General features: G+C 45.7%; 1 non-coding gene across 1 annotated transcript; it reads left to right on the plus strand.

Moving 5' to 3' along the window:
* The first annotated feature begins 782 nt into the window (after window positions 1-782).
* LOC119935240 lies at window positions 783-920 on the plus strand. The gene has a single exon (XR_005453128.1). It is a non-coding gene; the product is annotated as a small nucleolar RNA SNORA7 (small nucleolar RNA).
* The last annotated feature ends 19,260 nt before the right edge of the window (window positions 921-20,180 follow it).

Below are 20,180 nucleotides of genomic sequence, written 5' to 3' on the forward strand. Positions count from 1 at the left end.
ATTGAAGTACAGAGAAATTAAGTGACTTGCCCAAGGCTATCCAGCAAGCAAGTGGTGGAGCTCAGATTTTTCATATTTGACAGACAATTACTCTCCCCACCTTCAAAGCCTTACTGAAGGTACATCTCCTCCGAGAGGCCTTTCCCTGACTAAGCCCTCGTTTCCTTTTCTCCCACTCCCTTCTGTGCCACCCTGATTTGCTCCCTTTATTCACCTCCCCTTAGACCCATTGCACTTATGTACATATCCATAATTTATTTATTTATATTAATGTCGATCTTCCCCTCTGGAGTGTAAACACATTTGGGCAAGTAATGTGTCTGTTTATTGTCATATTGTACTCTCCCAAGCACTTGGTACAGTGCCCTGTACACAGGAAGCGCTCAATAAATACAATTGATTGATTGATTAATCGCATCTCCTGAATCCTAGGCCTGTGCTCTTTCCATCAGGCAACACTGCTTCTCTACCTGCATACAGCTGGAGTGAGCAGTCAATAGCTCTGACTTCTCAGCCTGTGGCCAATTGGGCTACTGAAACCCAAACCCTTTTGGGGGGAAGCCCCCTCTCATAGCTCTTCAAAGCAAGAACCATTTACTGCAAAAGAAAACAGCTCAGAGGCTTCCTCACGGATCTTGAGCAAACCTCCAACACCATGAACTCAGTCAATCTAGACTGTAAGTTTGACCAAAAGCTCTGGACTGTAAGCTTTTTGTGTGTGTGTGTCGGGGGGGGAGAACATGCCTGTTCATCTTCATATTTTACTCTCCCAAGTGCTTAGTACCCTCTCATGGTCACACCTGGAGAGTTCTCAATACTCTACCAGTCTTGACTACAGGAGGGAGAGTCAAGCAGAGGCCTACCCATTCCATTCCTAGCTTGGGCAGCGGCTAGCCAGTGGAAGACAATCTGCTACAAGTCAACACTCACCTGTGCTGGGCAGCAGCAGCAGCGTGGAAGAGAGTCGAGAGCGGAGCCTCAAATTTACCGAGTGAAGGAGGCAATTTTTTTACCAAGAAAACTCTGTGGATACACTACTAGAATGATTGCAGATGGAGGTGGAGCTTTCTTAGAAGCAGCGTGGCTTAGTGGAAAGAGCATGGGCTTGGGAGTCAGAGGATGTGGATTCTAATCCTGGCTCAGCCACTTGTCTGCTCTGTGACCTTGGGCAAGTCATTTAACTTCTCTGTGCCTCAGTTCCCTCATCTGTAAAATGGGGATTAGAACTGTGAGCCCCACATAGCCCCTCTTTCCTCTCCCCCCATCCCACCTGTCCTACCTCCTTCCCCTCCCCACAGCACCTGTATGTTTGTACAGATTTATTACTCTATTTATTTTACTTGTACATATTTACTAATCTATTTTGTTAATGATGTGCATCTAGCTTTACTTCTATTTATTCTGATGACTTGACACCTGTCCACATGTTTTGTTTTGTTGTCTGTCTCCCCTTCTAGACCGTGAGCCCGTTGTTGGATAGGGGCCAACAACACTTAGTACAGTGCTCTGCACACAGTAAGTGCTCAATAAATATGATTGAATGAATGAATGACAACCTGATTACCTTGTACCTACCCCAGTGCTTGGCACATACTAGGCACTTAGTAAATACCATTATTATTATTATTATTGTATCCCTGGTGTCGCTATGGGTCGGAGACAACTCAACAGCATAAGACAAGACAAGAAGTGCTTAGTACCTTGCTCTACACACAAGTGTTCGATAAATACAATTGAATGAATCAATCACTAGTATTTGTCGAGCACTTATCGTGTGCAGAGCACGGCACTAAGCACTTGGGAGAGTACAATATAACAGAGTTGGTAGAAATGTTCTCTGCCTACAATGAATTTACAGTTTACTTAACACTCTACTCTGCCAATTGCTCTCTGTGTGACCTACGGCAAGTCATCCCAGTTCCGCCACTTGTCAGATGTGTGACTTTGGGCAAGTCACTTCACTTCTCTGTGCCTGTTACCTCAACTGAAAAATGGGGATTAAAACTGTGAGCCCCCCATGGGACAACCTGATCACCTTGTATCCTCCCCAGTGCTTAGAACAGTGCTTTGCACATAGTAAGCACTTAACAAATGCCATTATTATTATTATTATTTAACTTCTCGGCGCCTCAGTTTCCTCAACTATAAAATGGGATCGATACCTTTTTTAAAAAATGGTGTTTGTTAAGCGCTTACTATGTGCAAAGCACCGTTCTAACCACTGGGGAGGTTAGAAGGTGATCAGGTTGTCCCACAGGGGGCTTACAGTCTTAGTCCCCATTTTACAGATGAGGTAACTGAGGCACAGAGAAGTTAAGTGACTTGGCCAAAGTCACACAGCTGACAATTGGCAGAGCTGGGATTTGAACCCACAACCTCTGACTCCACAGACCAGGCTCTTTCCACCGAGTCACGCTCCTTCCCCGCCACTTATTCTCCCTCTAGGCTGTAAGCTCCATGTAAACAGGGCCTGCATCCAACCTGATCAACTTGTAACTTACCCCGGAGCTTAGAAAAGTGCTTGACACATGATAAGCACTTAAGTACCGTAACAATAACAACAACTAAAACATACCTTTGTCATTAAGCAAATTAAACAACCATAGAAACCATTAACACTAACCCACTAATGGGAACACTAATAATAATAATTATGGTATTTAAGCACTTGCTATGTGCCAAGCACTGTACTAAGCACTGGGAAGCAGCATGGCCTGGTAGATAGAGCATGGACCTGGGAGTAAAAAAGATCTGGGTTATAGTTCTGCCTCTGCCACTTGTCTGCTATGTGACTTGGGCAAGTGTCTTAACTTCTCTGTGCCTCAGTTACCTCATCTGTAAAATGGAGATTAAGACTATGAGTCCCATGTGGGACATGGACTGTATCCAACCTGATTAGTTTGTATCTGCCCCAGCACTTAGTCCAGTGCCTGACAAATAGTAAGCGTTTAACAATTACCATAAAAGAACACCACATAGTAATCTGACCTACCGTATTAACCACACTAACCAGGATAATCTTGCTCCCCACATTAAACCCCACTGAAGATTTTAATCACAATCGGAATTAACCGCATTAATGACATTAACTACCCAACCTGCACTTTCCCCATTAACCTCACTAACCACAGGAACTACTCTAATCTCACGAGCTTTATTAACCACAGTAACCTCAGCATTAACAGAACTATCTGGATAAACCTCACCAACCCTATAGGAAGCACATCATTGTCATTGACTATGCTAACAAAACCAACAAACTCGCTGACCACACTAACTACACTGAACAACAATAATTATGACATTTATTAATTGCTTACGATGTGCTAAGCACTGTTCTAAGCACTGGGGTAGATACAAGGTAATCAGGTTGTCCCACGGGGGGCTCACAGTCTTAATCCCCACTTTACAGATGAGGGAACTGAGGTCCAGAGAAGTGAAGTGACTTGCTCTAGGTCACACAGCAGACAAGTGTGGCAGAGTCAGGATTAGAACCCATGTCCTCTGATTCCCAAGACCGTGCTCTTGCCACTAGGCCATGCGGCTTCTCAATAACCACCCTAGCCTTATTTACCAGAGAAGCAGTGTGGCTTAGCGGAAAGAGCATGGGTTTGGGAGTCAGAGGTTGTGGGTTCTAATCCTGGCTCCGCCACTTGTCAGCTGTATGACTTTGGGCAAGTCATTTAATTTTTCTGTGTTTCAGTTACCTCATCTGTAACATGGGGATTAAGACTGTGAGCTCCACGTGAGACAACCTGATTACCTTGTATATCACCCAGCGTTTAAAACAGTGCTTGGCACGTAGTAAGCACTTAACAAATACCAATGTTACTATTATTATTACCACACTAACCTCATCACAAGCCACACAAACTGTATTAACCATGTTAATCAATACTGTTAATGATGTTATATTGTACTCTCCTAAGCACTTAGTACAGTGCTCTGCACACAGGAAGTACAATTGAATGAATGACTGCACTCACAGTGGTTGAGCCATGGGCATCTGTGATCCCACAGTAGGTAGTCATCCTTCCTCTCTTGGCTGCAGCCTCTGTTCCTCTGGGGCATCTCCCCAAGCTCCATGCCTCAGACCCCATGACATGAGCCCTTAGGCATTCAGCTGAAACAAATCCTCTCTGTCTAATAGCTGGGGTGAATTTGCCTATTTGGGAACTGTTGTGGGTCAGCTCTGATTAAGGAGCCAGCTTTCTCCCTGTTACCCAGACTTCTGTGCTCTGTCTGCTTTGCATAAATCACATGGCTTATTCCAATCATTTAAAAATCCAGGCTGCAATTACCGAATTTCATGGGTCTGCAATATCAATAAAAAGAGGTAATTTTAATATTTGGTTTGACTTCAAAGCAGTAACTTAGAATTACACATACCCCATTAAAATATAATGTTTTTTCCCCAAACTAATCTAACGACTAAATCAATTGTTGGGCAGATGCCAGTGGCCTGAGGATCAATGGGAATGCACAATTTATTCTCTGATTTTCCTTGTTGCATAAAGTTAGAGTGCATATTTTATTTATGTTCATCCCTTGGAGACCAGACTGGGGAGCTGAAATGAACACGCTTCAGTATTTAGGTCTCGGAGAGAGAGATGGCACAGGGGTTCCAACCCATGGCATTGATTGATTGACTGATGGATTCTAGGGTTATAAGGCATGGGAGGATCTGGAATTCCAGACTTCTGCCCCTCTCCAGTGTAGAGATGGGAGAAAAATGTAGTCAGAGGCTGGTAAGGATCCCTACCCCGTGCTCCATCTCTGTTTTTTTATGGTATTTGTTAAGCGCTTATTGTGCCAGGGACTGTACTAAGTACTGGGGTAGATATAAGCTAATCAGGTTGGACAGAGTCCATGTCCCACATGGGGCTCACAGTCTTAATCCCCATTTAATAGATGAGATAACTGAGGAACAGAGAATCAGTCATTCAATCAATCAATTGTATCGATTGAGTGCTTACTGTGTGCATAGCACTGTACTAAGCGCTTGGGAGAGTACAATATAACAATATAACAGACACATTCCTGGCCCACAATAAGCTTACAGTCTAGAGAAGTGAATTGACTTGCCCAAGGTCACGCAGTAGAAAAGAGGTGGAACTGGGATTAGAACCCAGGTCCTTCTGAAGCTCAGGCCCATGTTCTATACACCAGGCAACATTGCTTCTCTGTTGTCCTAGGATCCTCCCATTAGGGTTGGCCTTGTTAGTGATTTTGAATGCCCAAGTCGCTGGTCAGGGTCCCAGGAGCAGCTGGAGGAGGTAAATTAATCTATCCATCAATTGATGGTCTCTCATAATAATAATAATAATGATAGCATTTATTAAGCACTTACTATGTGCAAAGCACTGTTCTAAACACTGGGGAGGTTACAAGGTGATGAGGTGGTCCCACGGGGGGCTCACAGTCTTAATCCCCATTTTACAGATGAGGGAACTGAGGCCCAGAGAATTGAAGTGACTTGCCCAAAGTCACATAGCTGACAAGTGGCGGAGCCGGGATTTGAACCCACGACCTCTGACTCCAAGGCCCGTGTTCTTTCCACTGAGCCATGCTGCTTCTCTTGAGAGCTTACTATACACAGGCTACTGTATTAAGCCCTTGGGAGAGCACAGTAAACACACATGATCACTGCCTTCAAAGAGCTTAAAATCTCACAGGGGAGACAGACAGACAGTAAATTCTGTCTGGGTTTGGAGAGAGGGTTGGACATCTTTGAGAGCATGTGATTCACTTCGTTGTAGAGTCCAGGTGGGGCGGGGGCAATGGCAGGGTCAGATGGAAGTGAGGGAACCAGTCAAGCCACTCCCAGGGGAGGGGGCAGCTGGAAAGGGCTTCATGTGGTGGTCACCGTGGTTCTGATCCCGGTTCTGTCACTTGTCTGTTGTGTGACCTTGACCCAGATGCTTCACTTCTCTGGGCCTCAGTTACTTCATTTGTAAAGTGGGGATTGAGACTATGAGCCCCACACTGACAGGAACCGCGTCCAGTTTGATTTCCTTGTATCCATCAAAACTCTTAGTACAGTGCCTAGCAAATAGTAAGCGCTTAACAAATATCATTGTCATTACTATTATCTCTGTCATGGGGATCTGAGGGCATGGCCCTGGCCCCAGTGAACATGGCATGGGAGCCAAACCACTCCCAGGGTAGGGAGCAGCCTGATGCGGCTTTGGGCGGTGGTTGCCATGGTTGTCCCCATCATGAGGATCTGAGGACAAAGCCCCTTCCCTGGTGAGCATGCATGGAACCAGCCAAGCTGCTCCCAAGGGAGGGGGTCAGCCAAACGGGGCTTCTTTTCATTGTCTGCTGGGAAAATCATTTCTCTGGGATCCACATGCTCAGCACATTGGCCTTGCTTTCCTCTTGTTCAGGGGGCGGTGTGAAAGCAGGGCAGGAGGAGGAGGAGGGAAAGAACTTCCAAGCAGGCTGCAGAGAGGGGCTGGCCCAGCCTTTTGGCCTCCCCCTAGTTCACTGCTGGACAGCCACACGGACATCGCAAGCTTTACGACCTCTTCTTCCCCTGGTTTGGCCTTGATAGCTTTCCCAGGGCCGTCAATGACCAAAAGGAATTTTCAGAACAGCCTATATCCCCTGCGGACTGAATCATTAGTGATTGCAGATGACCCCTCTGCCCCCCAACCCTTCCTGGCCTGGTCAGTGGGCACCCAGCCTGCTGGCCTTGTGGAAAGATAATAAAAGTAGTAATAATGTTGGTATTTGTTAAGCACTTACTATGTTTAAGTACTGGGGCAAATACATGCAATCAGATTAGACACACTCCCTGTCTCGCACGGGGCTCACAGACTATTCATTCAACCATTTATTCATTCCGTTTTATTTATTGAGCATTTATTGTGTGCAGAACACTGATCTAAGAGCTTGGGAGGGTACACTATAGCACTAAAGAGACACATTCCCTGCCCACAACGAGCTTAAAGTCTAGAGACAGGGAGACAGACATTAATATAAACAAATACATTACAGCTATGTAGGCAAGTGCCGTGGGGCTGGAAGGGGTGCAGAACAAAGGAAGTAAGTCAAATTGATGCAGAAAAGAGTGGGAGATGAGGAAAGGGGGTGCCTAGGGAAGGCCTCTGAGGAGATGTGCCTTCAATAAGGCTTTGAAGTGGGGGAGAGTAATTATCTGTCAGATTTGAAGCAGGAGAACTTTCCAGGCAAGAGGCAGGACATGGACTAGGGGTTGGCAGCAAGACAGGAGGTGTGATGAGGGGAAGTCCACACACAGACCCTGTCCCACATCCTGCAGTGCAGAGAGATCAAGACCCTTCTCCATTTGGGACCTGCCCAAGGCTCCTCTAGACCCAGCTCTGACAATGGGAGCCTCAAATGAGTGTCCAGGGAGAAAAATAGTGGGGGCCATTCGGACAATCTGACACCGGACCATCGGGTTTTCAGCTGGTCTGTCACCAGCCTGGCCCAGATAGGTCACTGGATGCCTTTACATCCGCAATATTCCGATTTAGGCAGTCAGGTGCCCAGCTGACTCACGGCTGCTCTCTGACAGGGCTATGAGAGAAGCAGAAAGAGCACAGGGCTGGGAGGCAAGAGATCTGGCTTCTCATCAGCTGTGTGACTTTGGGCAAGTCACGTAACTTCTCTGTGCCTCAGTTACTTCATCTGTAAAGTGGGAATTAAGACTGTGAGCCCCCTGTGGGACAACCCGATCACCTCGTAACCTCCCCAGCGCTTAGAAAAGTGCTTTGCACGTAGTAAGTGCAGTTCTGCCACTTGCCTGCTGTGTGACTTCAGGCAAGTTGATTAACTTATCTGTGCCTCAGTTTCCTTATCTGTCAAATAGGGTTAAGGTAGCTGTTCTCCCTTCCCCATATAGGATAGGGACCATGTCTGATCGCATCTGCACCAGCCCATAGCACAGATACACAATTATTTTTTATTAGAGGACAGACCAGCTGAAAAGTGGATGATTGGTATCAAGGAATCCAATGACCACCCTAGCCCTAGCCCTAGCCCGTGACTACTTCCCAGAACCTCCCAGGATTGATTGATCAGTCCAGTGATGGAAGGATGCTCTCTGACAGGGCTTTTAGAGAAGTAAGGGGTGCTTAGTAGAAAGAGCACAGGACTGGGAGTCAGAAGGACCTGGGTTCTAATTCCAGCTCCACCACTCGTCAGCTGTATGACCTTGGGCAAATCACTTAACTTCTCTGTGCCTCAGTTACTTCATCTGTGAAATGGGGATTAAGACTGCGAGCTCCATGTGGGACAGGGACTGTGTCCAACCTATCTTGTATCTACCCCAGTGCTTAGTACAGTGCCTGGCACATAGTAAGCGCTTAACAAATGCCACAATTATTCATATTATTATTTTTTTATTATATTGACTCAGAACGGTGGTATCATGTCGACTCAGGCAGTCCTGCCAGTACCAGTGTCCACCCTGACTGCCAGGGTGTGAATCCAGACCTTTTCACCAAAACAATCAACATCGGCATCAGGAATTAATCAGGCGTCTTGCAAACAGCACGAGAAGTGCCTGCCAGGAATGTCTCAGAGCTGAAATTCTTAAAATACTTGTGTTTATGGGGAAGTTTTACACGTTTGCTTTTTCCAAACGCAAATCGGAGGAATGGTCCCCACAGGCATCTGAGAGCAGTTTAGCTGTCTTAATTCTCTCATGATGTTTCATTAATATCAATTTTTTCCCTTATAACCCTGCCTGGCAGGTTCTTTTACAAGTGTTCAATTCCCTAAATCTCCCAATTTTTCTTTTTTAAACTTCTCATCTTTTTCCTGGAGCCCTTGCCCCATTTCATGAGAAATTCTCCTAAATCAGCTCTGAAATGGAGCTTGTAGCTGGTACCCTCTCAGGCAGGTCACTCGACTTGAGACCGAGGAGAGAAGCCCGCAAGACCCCAGACGTCCGTGTCTCTGGCCGTCACTCCACGGGGGACAGTTTATGGGATGCATTCAGGGAGAAACCCAATCACAAGCCCAGCCTTTCTTCCATCTGGAGCTGTGCTTCCTTGGGAAACCTGCCTAACCTCTCTGAATCTGTTTGCCCTTCCCTTTGAGGACATGCTGCTAGTTGCTCTTTCCACACTGGAGAAGAGCAAAGTAAGACTTGAAGGGCAGAGCTGGCTCTGCTGCCCCTCCTCAATCATCGCCAGGAGCTGGGGGGCAGGAGCAGGAAATGATGATGATGATGATGATGATGATAATGATGACAGGTTTGTGAGCAGAGACACAAATCCATGCACCCTGAGAGAAGAGCTAAATGAGGCTCAGACATCCCCGCCAGAGGTGGAAAGTTATCCTTAAGGGACAAGGAGGAGAGATTGGGCTGAGCAATTCCAATCAAACTTTGGATCCCTGAAGTTGAAATTTAAGGATTAAACACAAACCCATTTTAGATACAGAAGCAAGGCGGATATGTTTAGAGAATGAATGTTAGGTGCTTTCTAGGTGCCAAACTCCCTTTATTCCCCCCCCCCCCCCACCTCCCCGACCCCAGCCCCACAACACTTATATACATTCTGTAATTTATTTAATTATATTAATGTCTGCCCCCCTGTAGACTGCTCATTGTGGGCAGGGGATGTGTCTGTTTTAGTGTTGTGTGTACTCTCAAGTTCTGAGTACAGTGCCCTGCAAACAATAAGCGCTCAATAAAAACGATTGATTGATTGCCAAGGTGTACTAAGTGCTGGAGCAGATACAAGATAATCTGCTTGTCTGAACAAAGTCCCTGTTCCACATGGGGTTCACAATTAAGTAGGGAGGAGAACAGGTATTGAATCCCGATTTTACAGATGAGGAAAAAGAGGCACAGAGAAGGTACATGATTTGCCCCAGATTACACAACAGGCAAGCGGTGGAACCAGAATGAGAACCCAGGTCCCCTGAGTCCTGGTCTCGTGTTCTTTTCATGCTGCTTCTCATTTCCCCCGCGGTCCCTCTCTGTCCCGACAACTCCACCTCTTTTCGTCCACATCCCCCTCTCTCCAGTTACCACAGCAGGAGGTGGGAGAATTCATCTGGGGAGAGGAAATATTGATCACAGATTTCCTAGAGAAACCTCCAGATCTAGGACATTAAAAATGATGAGTTTTTAAATACTTCCATCTTTCCTGGCATCCCTCCGTGGTCGAGAGGAAGAATGGCAGACGCAGGACAATGGCCCCAAAACCCTTCCCTAGGCCACAACATTTCCTGGAACAAAACCCGCAGTAATGTGAACAAATGACAGACCATGTTACCAGCACAGCCAAAACCTCCCCTGGAGGATTGTGAATCTAGTGCTAGGAATATACACTGTTCTGGGTATCAAGCCCAAGACAACTGGTATATGCACCCATTATTCTCAGATTAGGAAAGTTGCTTATAAATGCTCAGCTGGGTGTTTTTTCTGTTCTGGAGAAGGGAAGCTGTTTATTTCCTGACCCTTCTCATTCAAACATAAAGTCCCATTTCTTTGTCTACTCAAACTCTTTGAATTTCCTTTCCTAGGTGTGGGGACCCATGGCTGTGCCATTCTGTGGGGTTTGTGCATGTGTGTCTTTTTCTCTTTCCCCTCCTCCTTTCTTTCTCTCTTTTCTTCCCTCCTCCCCTCTCTCCCCTTTGGTCTTTGACACTTAGGCAGAAGTCTCATATTCAAAACATTATCATCCCTAACTCTGTTGCAGCTCTAACCAAGAGAATAACCAAGAGACACCAGATCTGATCATCCCTACTAGATGATTCCCAGACAGCATGCCATTCCCAACCCCAACCCCGCCCCCAGAATATCCCAAGCCTCCAGGCAGGAAAAGAGGAAAGACCCAGAAGTTTCTAGATTGGGAAAATCACTGCTTACCTCAGGATCCCTCCATCCTCATCAACAGTATTCTCTGAGAACCTACTGTGTGTGGTGCTCTATACCAGGCACATGGAAGAATACAACAGAAACAAAAGATAAGTTTCCTACCCTAGAGGAGTGCGGTGCCCATGTGATGGGGTGAATAGACAGGCAAAAATTATTTATGAATATTGGGAGTGGGAAGAAGAAGAAGGAGGAGGAAGAGGGAGGGAGAAAGAGGAGGAGAAGAAAAAGGAGAAAGAGGAGAAGAAGGAGAAGGAGGTGGAAGATGAGAAGGAGGAGAAGAAGATACAATAAGAAGCAGCACAGCAGTTCCAAAGGAGAGGTGATTTTCCATGTCATCACTCACTTTGTGTCATCTGGTGCAGCACAGCCCATTACAGGGGAAGATTTGGGAGAGGAGGTGGGCCTAGCAAGGTTTCCAGAGAAACTTCAGATTTCATCTTAGGCTCCTGTCAGGGAAGGAAGTATGGAGCTGCTGTTAGCCAGGATTGCAGGGGAACTGCAAGGTGAACTTTCAGGGAAGACCCTGTGGACCACATGACAATGGGGATGGAGGGAAGTAAACCAGTTCCAAATCAGGGATGGGTGGTAATCCCTGGATCGATTTGGATTTTAAGGCATATCTTCTGAGGTGGTGGAAAGCCTTAATCAATCTATCAGTGGTATTTATTGAGCACTGACTCCGTGCAGAGCAATCAATCAATCAATAGGCATTTATTAAGCGCTTGATCGATCGTATTTATCGAGCACTATGTGCAGCACAATGTACAAAGTTCTTGGGAGAATACAACAGAATTAGTGGACACATTCATTCATTCAATCATATTTATTGAGCGTTTACTGTGTGCAGAGCACTGTACTAAGCGCCTTGGAAGTACATGTCAGCAACATACAGAGCCAGTCCCTACCCTACAACGGGCTCACAGTCTAGAAGGGGGAGGCAGACAACAAAACAAAACATGTAGACAGGTGTCAAAACCATCAGAATAAATAGAATTATAGCTATAGGCACATCATTAATAAAATAAATAGAGTAGTAAATATGTACAAGTAAAATAAATAGAGTAATAAATATGTACAAGTATATACAAGTGCTGTGGGGAGGGCCCTGCACATAATGAACTTACAGTGTGGTTATATTTTGAGAACCAAAGGCATGGCTGTGAAATTTGTGTACGTGGACACCTACTCATTCAGAGACTCGCCACAGTGGGGAGTGGGAATTTGGCATCCTTCCAAACCTCAGCAGCCCTTGGGGAGGAGGACTGCCCCCACAAAGCCGGGATGCTTCCTGGGCCTTTTCGGGACTCCCAAGTCTGAGGGTCTCAGGAGGGTAACAGCAACCTGCTGGGGTCATTTCAGGGCACTCAAGGGAGTACTGATCTGCAGCTGGGCACCAGTAATAGTGGTATTCGTTAAGCATTTACTACATGCCAGGCTCTGTACTAAGCATTGGGGTGGACTCAAGCAAATCGGGTTGGACACAGTCCCTGTCCCACATGGGGCTCAGTCTCAATCCCCATTTTACAGATGAGGTAACTGGGGCTCTGAGAAGTGAAGTGGCTTGCCTGAGATCACACAGAAGTCAAGTGATGGAGCAGGGATTAGAATCCATGGCTTTCTGTCTCCCAGGCTTGTGCTCTATCTGCTATGCTGTGCTGCTTCTATGGCCTGGTGCTAGAAACTGGAATCCAACTGCAATGGTGTCTGGAAACATTCCAGCCCTTCCCTTCTGCTGAGACACTAAGCTTCCTAGACCGCAAGGATTCCTATGCCCACTCACCTGGCAACCAGTTAGAAGAAACAATGTGGCCTAGTGAAAGAGCATGGGCCTGGGAATCGGAGGACCTGGGTTCTAATCCCAGCTCTGCCAATTGCCTGATGTGTGACCTTGAGCAAGTCACTTAACTTCTTTTTGCTTCTGTTTCCTCAACTGTAAAACGGGGATTAAATACCTGTTCTCTCTCCTACTTTGACTGTGAACCCCATGTACGACAGGGACTGTGTCTGACCTAAGTAACTTGTACCACAGGGTTTGCCCTGTGCTTAGAGAAGTATTTGACACATAGTAAACACTTAAGAAATATCATAAACAATCCAAACCACAATGGCCCTGTGCAAATACATTTGTAGATAATAGCCCCAAACTAAACCTAGCATGATAATAATAATAATAATAATAATAATAATAATAATAATAATAATAATTTTGGTCTTTGTTAAGCACTTACTATGTGCCAAGCACAGCACTGGGGTAGATACAAGGTAATTACATTGGACACTGTCCACGTTCACCATGGGGCATATGTTGATGATGATTCTAGACTGTAAGCCCATTGTTGGGTAGGGACTGTCTCTCTATGTTGACAACTAGTACTTCCCAAGTGCTTAGTACAGTGCTCTACACACAGTAAGCGCTCAATAAATATGATTGAATGAATGAATGAATGAAGCTACTTGAGACTATGAATAAGAAGATGGGACCAGAGAAATAAGATCATTTTCCTTCATATTCTCATCTGGCCATAGGCTGCTTTCTTTTACGTATGGTCTATCTTTTTTTAATTCATTCATTCAATCGCATTTATTGAACGCTTACTGTGTGCAGAGCCCTATACTAAGAGCTTGGGAAGTACAAGTTGGCAACCTATAGAGACGGTCCCTACCCAACAACGGCCTCACAGTCTAGAAAATGGGCTTTTTTCAGCCTTTAGCTCTAACGACCCCACCCAATTTCCTTTCCTGCTCCACTGGTCAAGTAAGTTTTGTGCCAGGGCTTAGTAGCTGCAAGAAGGAAGCAGAAGGACTGTGAGCCCACTGTTGGGTTGGGACCGTCTCTATATGTTGCCAACTTGTACTTCCCAAGTGCTTAATACAGTGCTCTGCACACAGTAAGTGCTCAATAAATACGATTGATTGATTGATTAAAGGAGAATCCTCTCCCAAAGAGCTTGGCTATGTTGGCCAACAGGATCTCCATTGTGCCCAATTGCATCGGTTCACCCAGCTGCGGATCATTTCCGCTGCGTCAGGCCCGGGCTGATTTAGCACTCAGTTCCTGTGATCTGAGACAATGTGATGCTGCGGCTGCCATCCTGGCTTCATGTCCGAGGTCTGAGCATCTCGGCCCTTCCCTTCCCGGCTTCCCAATTGCCCTCTTTATACCATCTTAACTGAGTTAGCGGAAGGCATTATATATTGAGCGGCACAGATTTGTTAAAATGTGTTTCTCCAGCTCGTGGACCTGCGGTTCCTGAGGAAGTGTTGCCTGGAGGGAAGAGGTGGAGGGGAGCATTGATTGGAAGTGATTGGATTTAGGAAGTCCTGCTCAATTCCCCAGAAAGGAAAACAAGATACAGAGGGTCAATTTACACCCTGACCCAAAACCACAAAGTGGATAATCGGCAGTCACCGCGTCGGAGCAAGCTGGGCTGATTTCTCGAGATGTTCAATAAATCTGCTATTAGTTGAGAAAGTGCTTACATGCATTTTAAAAATATTTAAACAACAAAATAAAGAATTGATTGACAAGACATCAATAAAGCAGGTTGCATGCCCTGCTGACTTCTCTGCACTTCACAATCTGTGTTTATTAGAACACGGTGCTTCTAAACGGGTTTGGGTGGAGAAAAAAAAAAGTCAGCTGCTTCTTAAGGGACCCTTCCTCAATGTGATTTTGTGAAATTCCACCTCTAGCAGGTAGGATGCTCCAGTATGCTTAAACTGTAGGGATGGTAGGTGAATGTTCTACAGTGGCAGGTGAACTTGGTCAGTCAGCCAGTCAATCAGTTGATTGCATTTATTGAGCGCTTACTGTGTGCAGAGCATTGTTCTGAGCACCTGGGAGAGTACAATATAACAATATAACAGATACAATTAGCCACAATGAGCACACAGTCTAGAGGGGGAGACAGACCCCAAGAATGCTCCTTCTGGCTGGATGTCAGTCTTGGGAAGACAGTAATAGCATTTAAATAAACTGTTCTGAACATGTCAGATTTTCAAAACAGAAACACGAATAAAGCCAGTGAGTTTCACAGCTTGGAAACAGTGCCCCAGTTTTACAGGACCTGGAAGGAAAATGAAACAACTATGGTATGATGGGGGCGGGAGGTTTAAGGATCCCCAAAAGAGATACACTGTGTATTCAACTGGTTTCTGCAAATAGCTCCTTATGACGTCATGGCATCACAAGATGCCCCGTTAGTGACTTTGCAACTGAATTTGCAGAATCCTGCAGCTGACCTGAGAAGGGGTAGGAGAGAGGCTGAGGAGAGTTGATTATATTGCCAAGCTGACCTGGGAGAAGTTTGTCTGAAGCAATAAAGACTCTCTCCCTGCCTCAGGAACCGCTTTCTCTGAGACGTGACCTCTCTGACTCCCCAGCTCAAAGCCTTATGAAAAGATAATCAGAAGTCTATTTTCAATCTATTCTGGGAGTTTTTTTGGTGAAATCTGCTTCCCTATCTCTCTCTCTTCCCTCTCACTATGTCCATTTTGCATCCTTAGGCCAGTCCATCTGCTCAAAGTCATTAATGGCAGTTGGTTTCCAGCAGCAATGGGGTTGGAATGGAGAGAGGAAAAGTGAAAAGTTTCCCGGAACAGAATTGCTCTCTCTTTTTTTTATAATGTTCTCCCACATCTCCCCAACTTCTGACCCTCTTCCCCAAAAGTTACAATCCTATGGAATCACAGGACTACTTCTGGGCTGATGCCAAATAAGATCTGCCTTTTCTTCCTCCTCCTCTTCCTCTTCGCATCCTCTTTTTTGTGGTCCGCTTCTTCCTCCTCCTCTTGTTCCTTCTCCTCCTCCCCTCATTCCTGTCCTCTTCCTCCTCCTCTTTCTCTCCTCTTCCTTTCTCCTCCTCCTTCTATTCCTCCAGAGGCCTCTTGCAGACCCAGTGAAACCTGTGGTTCTGAGCAGGCATTTTCTCTCCCCACACAGGGAGCCTAGATTGCAGCAACTGGGAAGGGGGTGCATTATATGCAATTTCAAAAATATGTTCCAGTCAATTTACTGGGGTGCCTTACAGCCTTGAATTGTGGTAGCTTAAGCCGACCAACAGGCCCAGCGGTGTCGCGACGTGACTGGAAGAGTGAAAATAAAGCTCTGGTTCAGCCACACTGACTGCTCATTACGGGCTGGCAAGCCTCACATTCAGCCCCCGGCTTGGGGTCTCAGCCAAGTGGTGTATCGTGGGTTTTGACTTAGCGGCCATTCCTGCCAACGCCGGGTAGGCATAGACCAGAGGCCGCAGGACGATCATCCTGAAAATGCCAGGGCCTCTGGGAGTGGAAGGGGAATCATTCCATCAGTCTACGGTATTTATTGAGCAGTTAGTGTGTACATCATCATCATCATCAATCATATTTATTGAGCGCTTACTGTGTGCAGAGCACTGTACTAAGCACTTGGGAAGTACAAGTTGGCAACATATAGAAACAGTCCCTACCCAACAGTGGGCTCACAGTCTAAAAGGGGGAGACAGAGAACAAAACCAAACATACTAACAAAATAAAATAAATAGAATAGATATGAACAAGTAAAACAAATAAATAAATAGAGTAGCAAATATGTACAAACATATATACATATATACAGGTGTTGTGGGGAAGGGAAGGAGGTAAGATGCGGGGGGATGGAGAGGGGGACAAGGGGGAGAGGAAGGAAGGGGCTCAGTCTGGAAAGGCCTCCTTCTGTAGTAAGCAATTGGGAGAGTACAATACAGTAGAGTTGATAGACTGGATCCTTGCCCACAAAGAGCATACAGTTGAGTGAGGACTTTGCAAACTAGATGTTTCAGGACCGGGGAGGAACTGATTCTAGTCCTCAGGGCATATTCAGTGTCACTTACCCTCTCTGGTCTCTACCAGTGTTCCTGCTGAGGCCTGGGGGAGGACTGGCCCAGTGCCAAGGGCACCCAGAGGGGTTTTTACGTACAAGATCTATTTACTGCCCAAATGTGTCCTCCGTATTCAAAGGAAAAACAGCGGTTGGGGAAGTTTTTAACTGAGTGTGTGAGTGCAGAACCTCGGCTAGAACCCAGAGAAGCACCATGGCCTAGTGGAAAGAGCACCCAGGAGAAGTGACCCCAATCTTATCTAACCCACAGGGTGACCTTGGGCAAGTCCCTTAATCTCTCTGAACCTCGAGTTCCTCATTTGCCAAATGGGGATAAGATTCCTAATTTTCCATCTCTTAGATTGTGAGGGTCAGGGACTGTGTCCAGTCTGATAGTCTCCATCTATTGTGGTGTTTAGCACGGTACTCTGACATATAGGAAATGCTTAGTACATGCCACCATTACTACTGAAGAGCCAGGGCAAGAACCAAGGTGTCCTGAATTCTGGAGCTACATTCTTGTAGGGGAACAGCAACAGGAGATGCAGGAGACTCTCCATGGGAAGCTTTCTCTGCATCCAGGCTCTGTGCCAACCAGGCTCCCTTCTCCACTGGGACCGATGTCAGCTGGCCGATTGAAACCTCACTGTGGGCAGGGGATGTGTCTGTTTATTGTTATATTGTACTCTCCCAAGCACTTGGTACAGAGCTCTACACACAGTAAGTGCTCAGTAAATACAATTGACTGATTGACTGAGGTGAGAATGTGGGGGCGGGACCTAATCAACCATTGACTGCCTCCTATCAGCCTCAGGGCTCTGCTCTGTGGGGAAGTGGAGAGGTGGAGAAGGCTTCCGAGGAGCCCAGGGCACTGGTCTGAAAAACTGGCACTTCTAAGGCCTGAAACCCTGGCGGGGAAAGAGAGGCCCAGGAAGGCCCTAGGGCATGCTGGCCTCCTTGTAAGGTAGAGGCTTTTCCCAGGTAGAGACTGGGAGGCCACTGGCCAGTTTCGTCCCTGGCTTCTTATGAGACAACAGCAACATGTGGAAAACTCACCCAAATCACTGTGGCAGTTGATGTCAGCCAGTCATATTTATGGAGCGTTTACTGTGTGCAGAGCACTGTACTAGGCACTTTCAGAGTGCAATATATCAATAAACAGACACAGTCCCTTCCCACAATGAGTTTACAGTCTATAGATGAGTTTACAGTCTAGAGATAAGTGAGCTTACTATGTGCCAACTACTCTGATGAGTGCTGGGGCCAATATGAGATAAATGGATTGATTATTACAGTGTTCTGGACACAGTAAGTGCTCCATAAATACGACTGATTGATTAAAAAGACCCACAATAACTCCAGGAGAATCCAGTGACTCACATTGAATACCAAACAGGATTCTTTTCAAGTGACTCTGGAGTTTGAAACTCTGCTGGGGCTCAGGTGCCAGGAAGAAGTCCTAGCCTGCCATCCGGTAGGCAGTGACTCCTGCGGGGTGGTTTTTATACCACCTGTTCCAACTTTTCACTGTAAGTCCCGAGGTGAGAGGAGGGCAGATTTTAGTAGTAGTAAGAGGGGATGCATTTATAGAGTGCCCACTTGGATTGGTGCACAGTAATAGGTAATCATAATAATAGTAATAATAACAGTACTGATAATAATAATGATTGTGATATTTGTCTAAGAGCTGGGATACAAGATAATCAGACCAGACACAGTCCCTGCCCCACTTGGAGCTCACAATCTAATGGGGGTGGGGAACAGGTATCAAATCCCCATTTTATTCAATCACATTTATTGATTGCTTACTTTGTGCAGAGAACTGTACTAGAGAAGCAGCGTAGCTCAGTGGAAAGAGCACTGGCTTTGGAGTCAGAGGTCATGGGTTCAAATCCCAGCTCCGCCACTTGTCAGCTGTGTGACTTTGGGCAAGTCACTTAACTTATCTGTGCCTCAGTTCCCTCATCTGTAAAATGGGGATTAAGACTGTGAGCCCTCCATGGGACAGCCTATCACCTTCTAACCTCCCCAGCTCTTAGAACAGTGCTTTGCACATAGTAAGCACTTAATAAATGTCATTATTATTATTATTATTGCTAGGCTCTTGAGAAAGTACTACAGACTTAGCAGATATGTTCCCTGCCCATAATGAGCTTACAGTCTAGAGTCATTTATCGATTAGAATACTGAGATGTAAATAGATTAAGTGACTTACTCACATCAAGTAAGTGGCAGAGCCCTGATTAAAACTAGATGTCCCGAGTCCTGGTCCCAGGTTCTTTCTGCTAAGCTGTACTACCTCCCCTCAAAGAACTCGGACATTCTCCAGAAGAACTTAGGCCACCACTGAGGGACAGATCAGCTTGCCTTAATTTTGACATCATAACGGGCACCCAGCGGAAAACTCAGAGTTCAAGGAAACAAAGGGGAAAGAAATGAAACTGACAGAATTAAAAACAGTCATGGATCTAACCTGTGGCTCTGATTGAAGGAGGAGGAGAAAATTCTTGGCATATGTCATCCATTTTGTTTATGAAGTGCGGGCATTTTCCACGGGGTCGATATTGGTTACTGCATCAACACTCGATGCTGTCAGAAAACCAGATTGGGTTATGAAAGACGATCCCTTACGTAAGTAAAGTTCTCCAAAGTTATCCCCAGCAAGTATTCCCTGTGGGGTGATGAGCCCTCATAGTAGTAGAAATAGTAATGGGATGTATTGAGCACTTACCACCAACTGTCAGCTGTGTGACTCTGGGCAAGTCACTTAACTTCTCTGTGCCTGTTACCTCATCTGTAAAATGGGGATTAAAACTGTGAGCCCCCCGTGGGACAACCTGATCACCTTGTAACCTCCCCAGTGCTCAGAACAGTGCTTTGCACATAGTAAGTGCTTAACAAATACCATTATTATTATTATTATTATTATTATTATTATTACTACTGACTGCAGTGTACTAAGAATTTGAGAAATACAGTAGAAGCACAACAAACATTCCCTGTCCAAAAGAAACTTTTGTCTAATGGAAGACAGATCTGGGACTTTTTTGTTGTACTCTCTGAAGTGCTTAGTGCAGTGCTCTGCACAGAGTAAGTGCTCAAGAAAAACTATTCATTGATCTGTGACCTCTGAACATTTGATATTTGCACCACCCCCAGCCACTCAGCACTTACGTATATAACTTGAAATTATAACTGATAAATCATGTATTTATTCATATTAATAGCTCACTTCCCTTCTAGACTATAAGCTTATGGGCAGGGAATTTGTCTGGTAATTCTGTTGTACTCTCCCAAGTGCTTAGTACAGTGCTCTGCACATAGTTAGTGCTCAATAAATGCCATTAATAATAATAGTAATGGCATTTATTAAGCGCTTACTATGTGCAAAGCACTGTTCTAAGCACTGGGGAGGTTACAAGGTGATCAGGTTGTCCCATGGGGGGCTCATAGTCTTCATCCTCATTTTACAGATGAGGG

The sequence above is a fragment of the Tachyglossus aculeatus genome, chromosome 11 (genome assembly GCF_015852505.1).
Source record: "Tachyglossus aculeatus isolate mTacAcu1 chromosome 11, mTacAcu1.pri, whole genome shotgun sequence".
Taxonomy (NCBI): domain Eukaryota; kingdom Metazoa; phylum Chordata; class Mammalia; order Monotremata; family Tachyglossidae; genus Tachyglossus; species Tachyglossus aculeatus.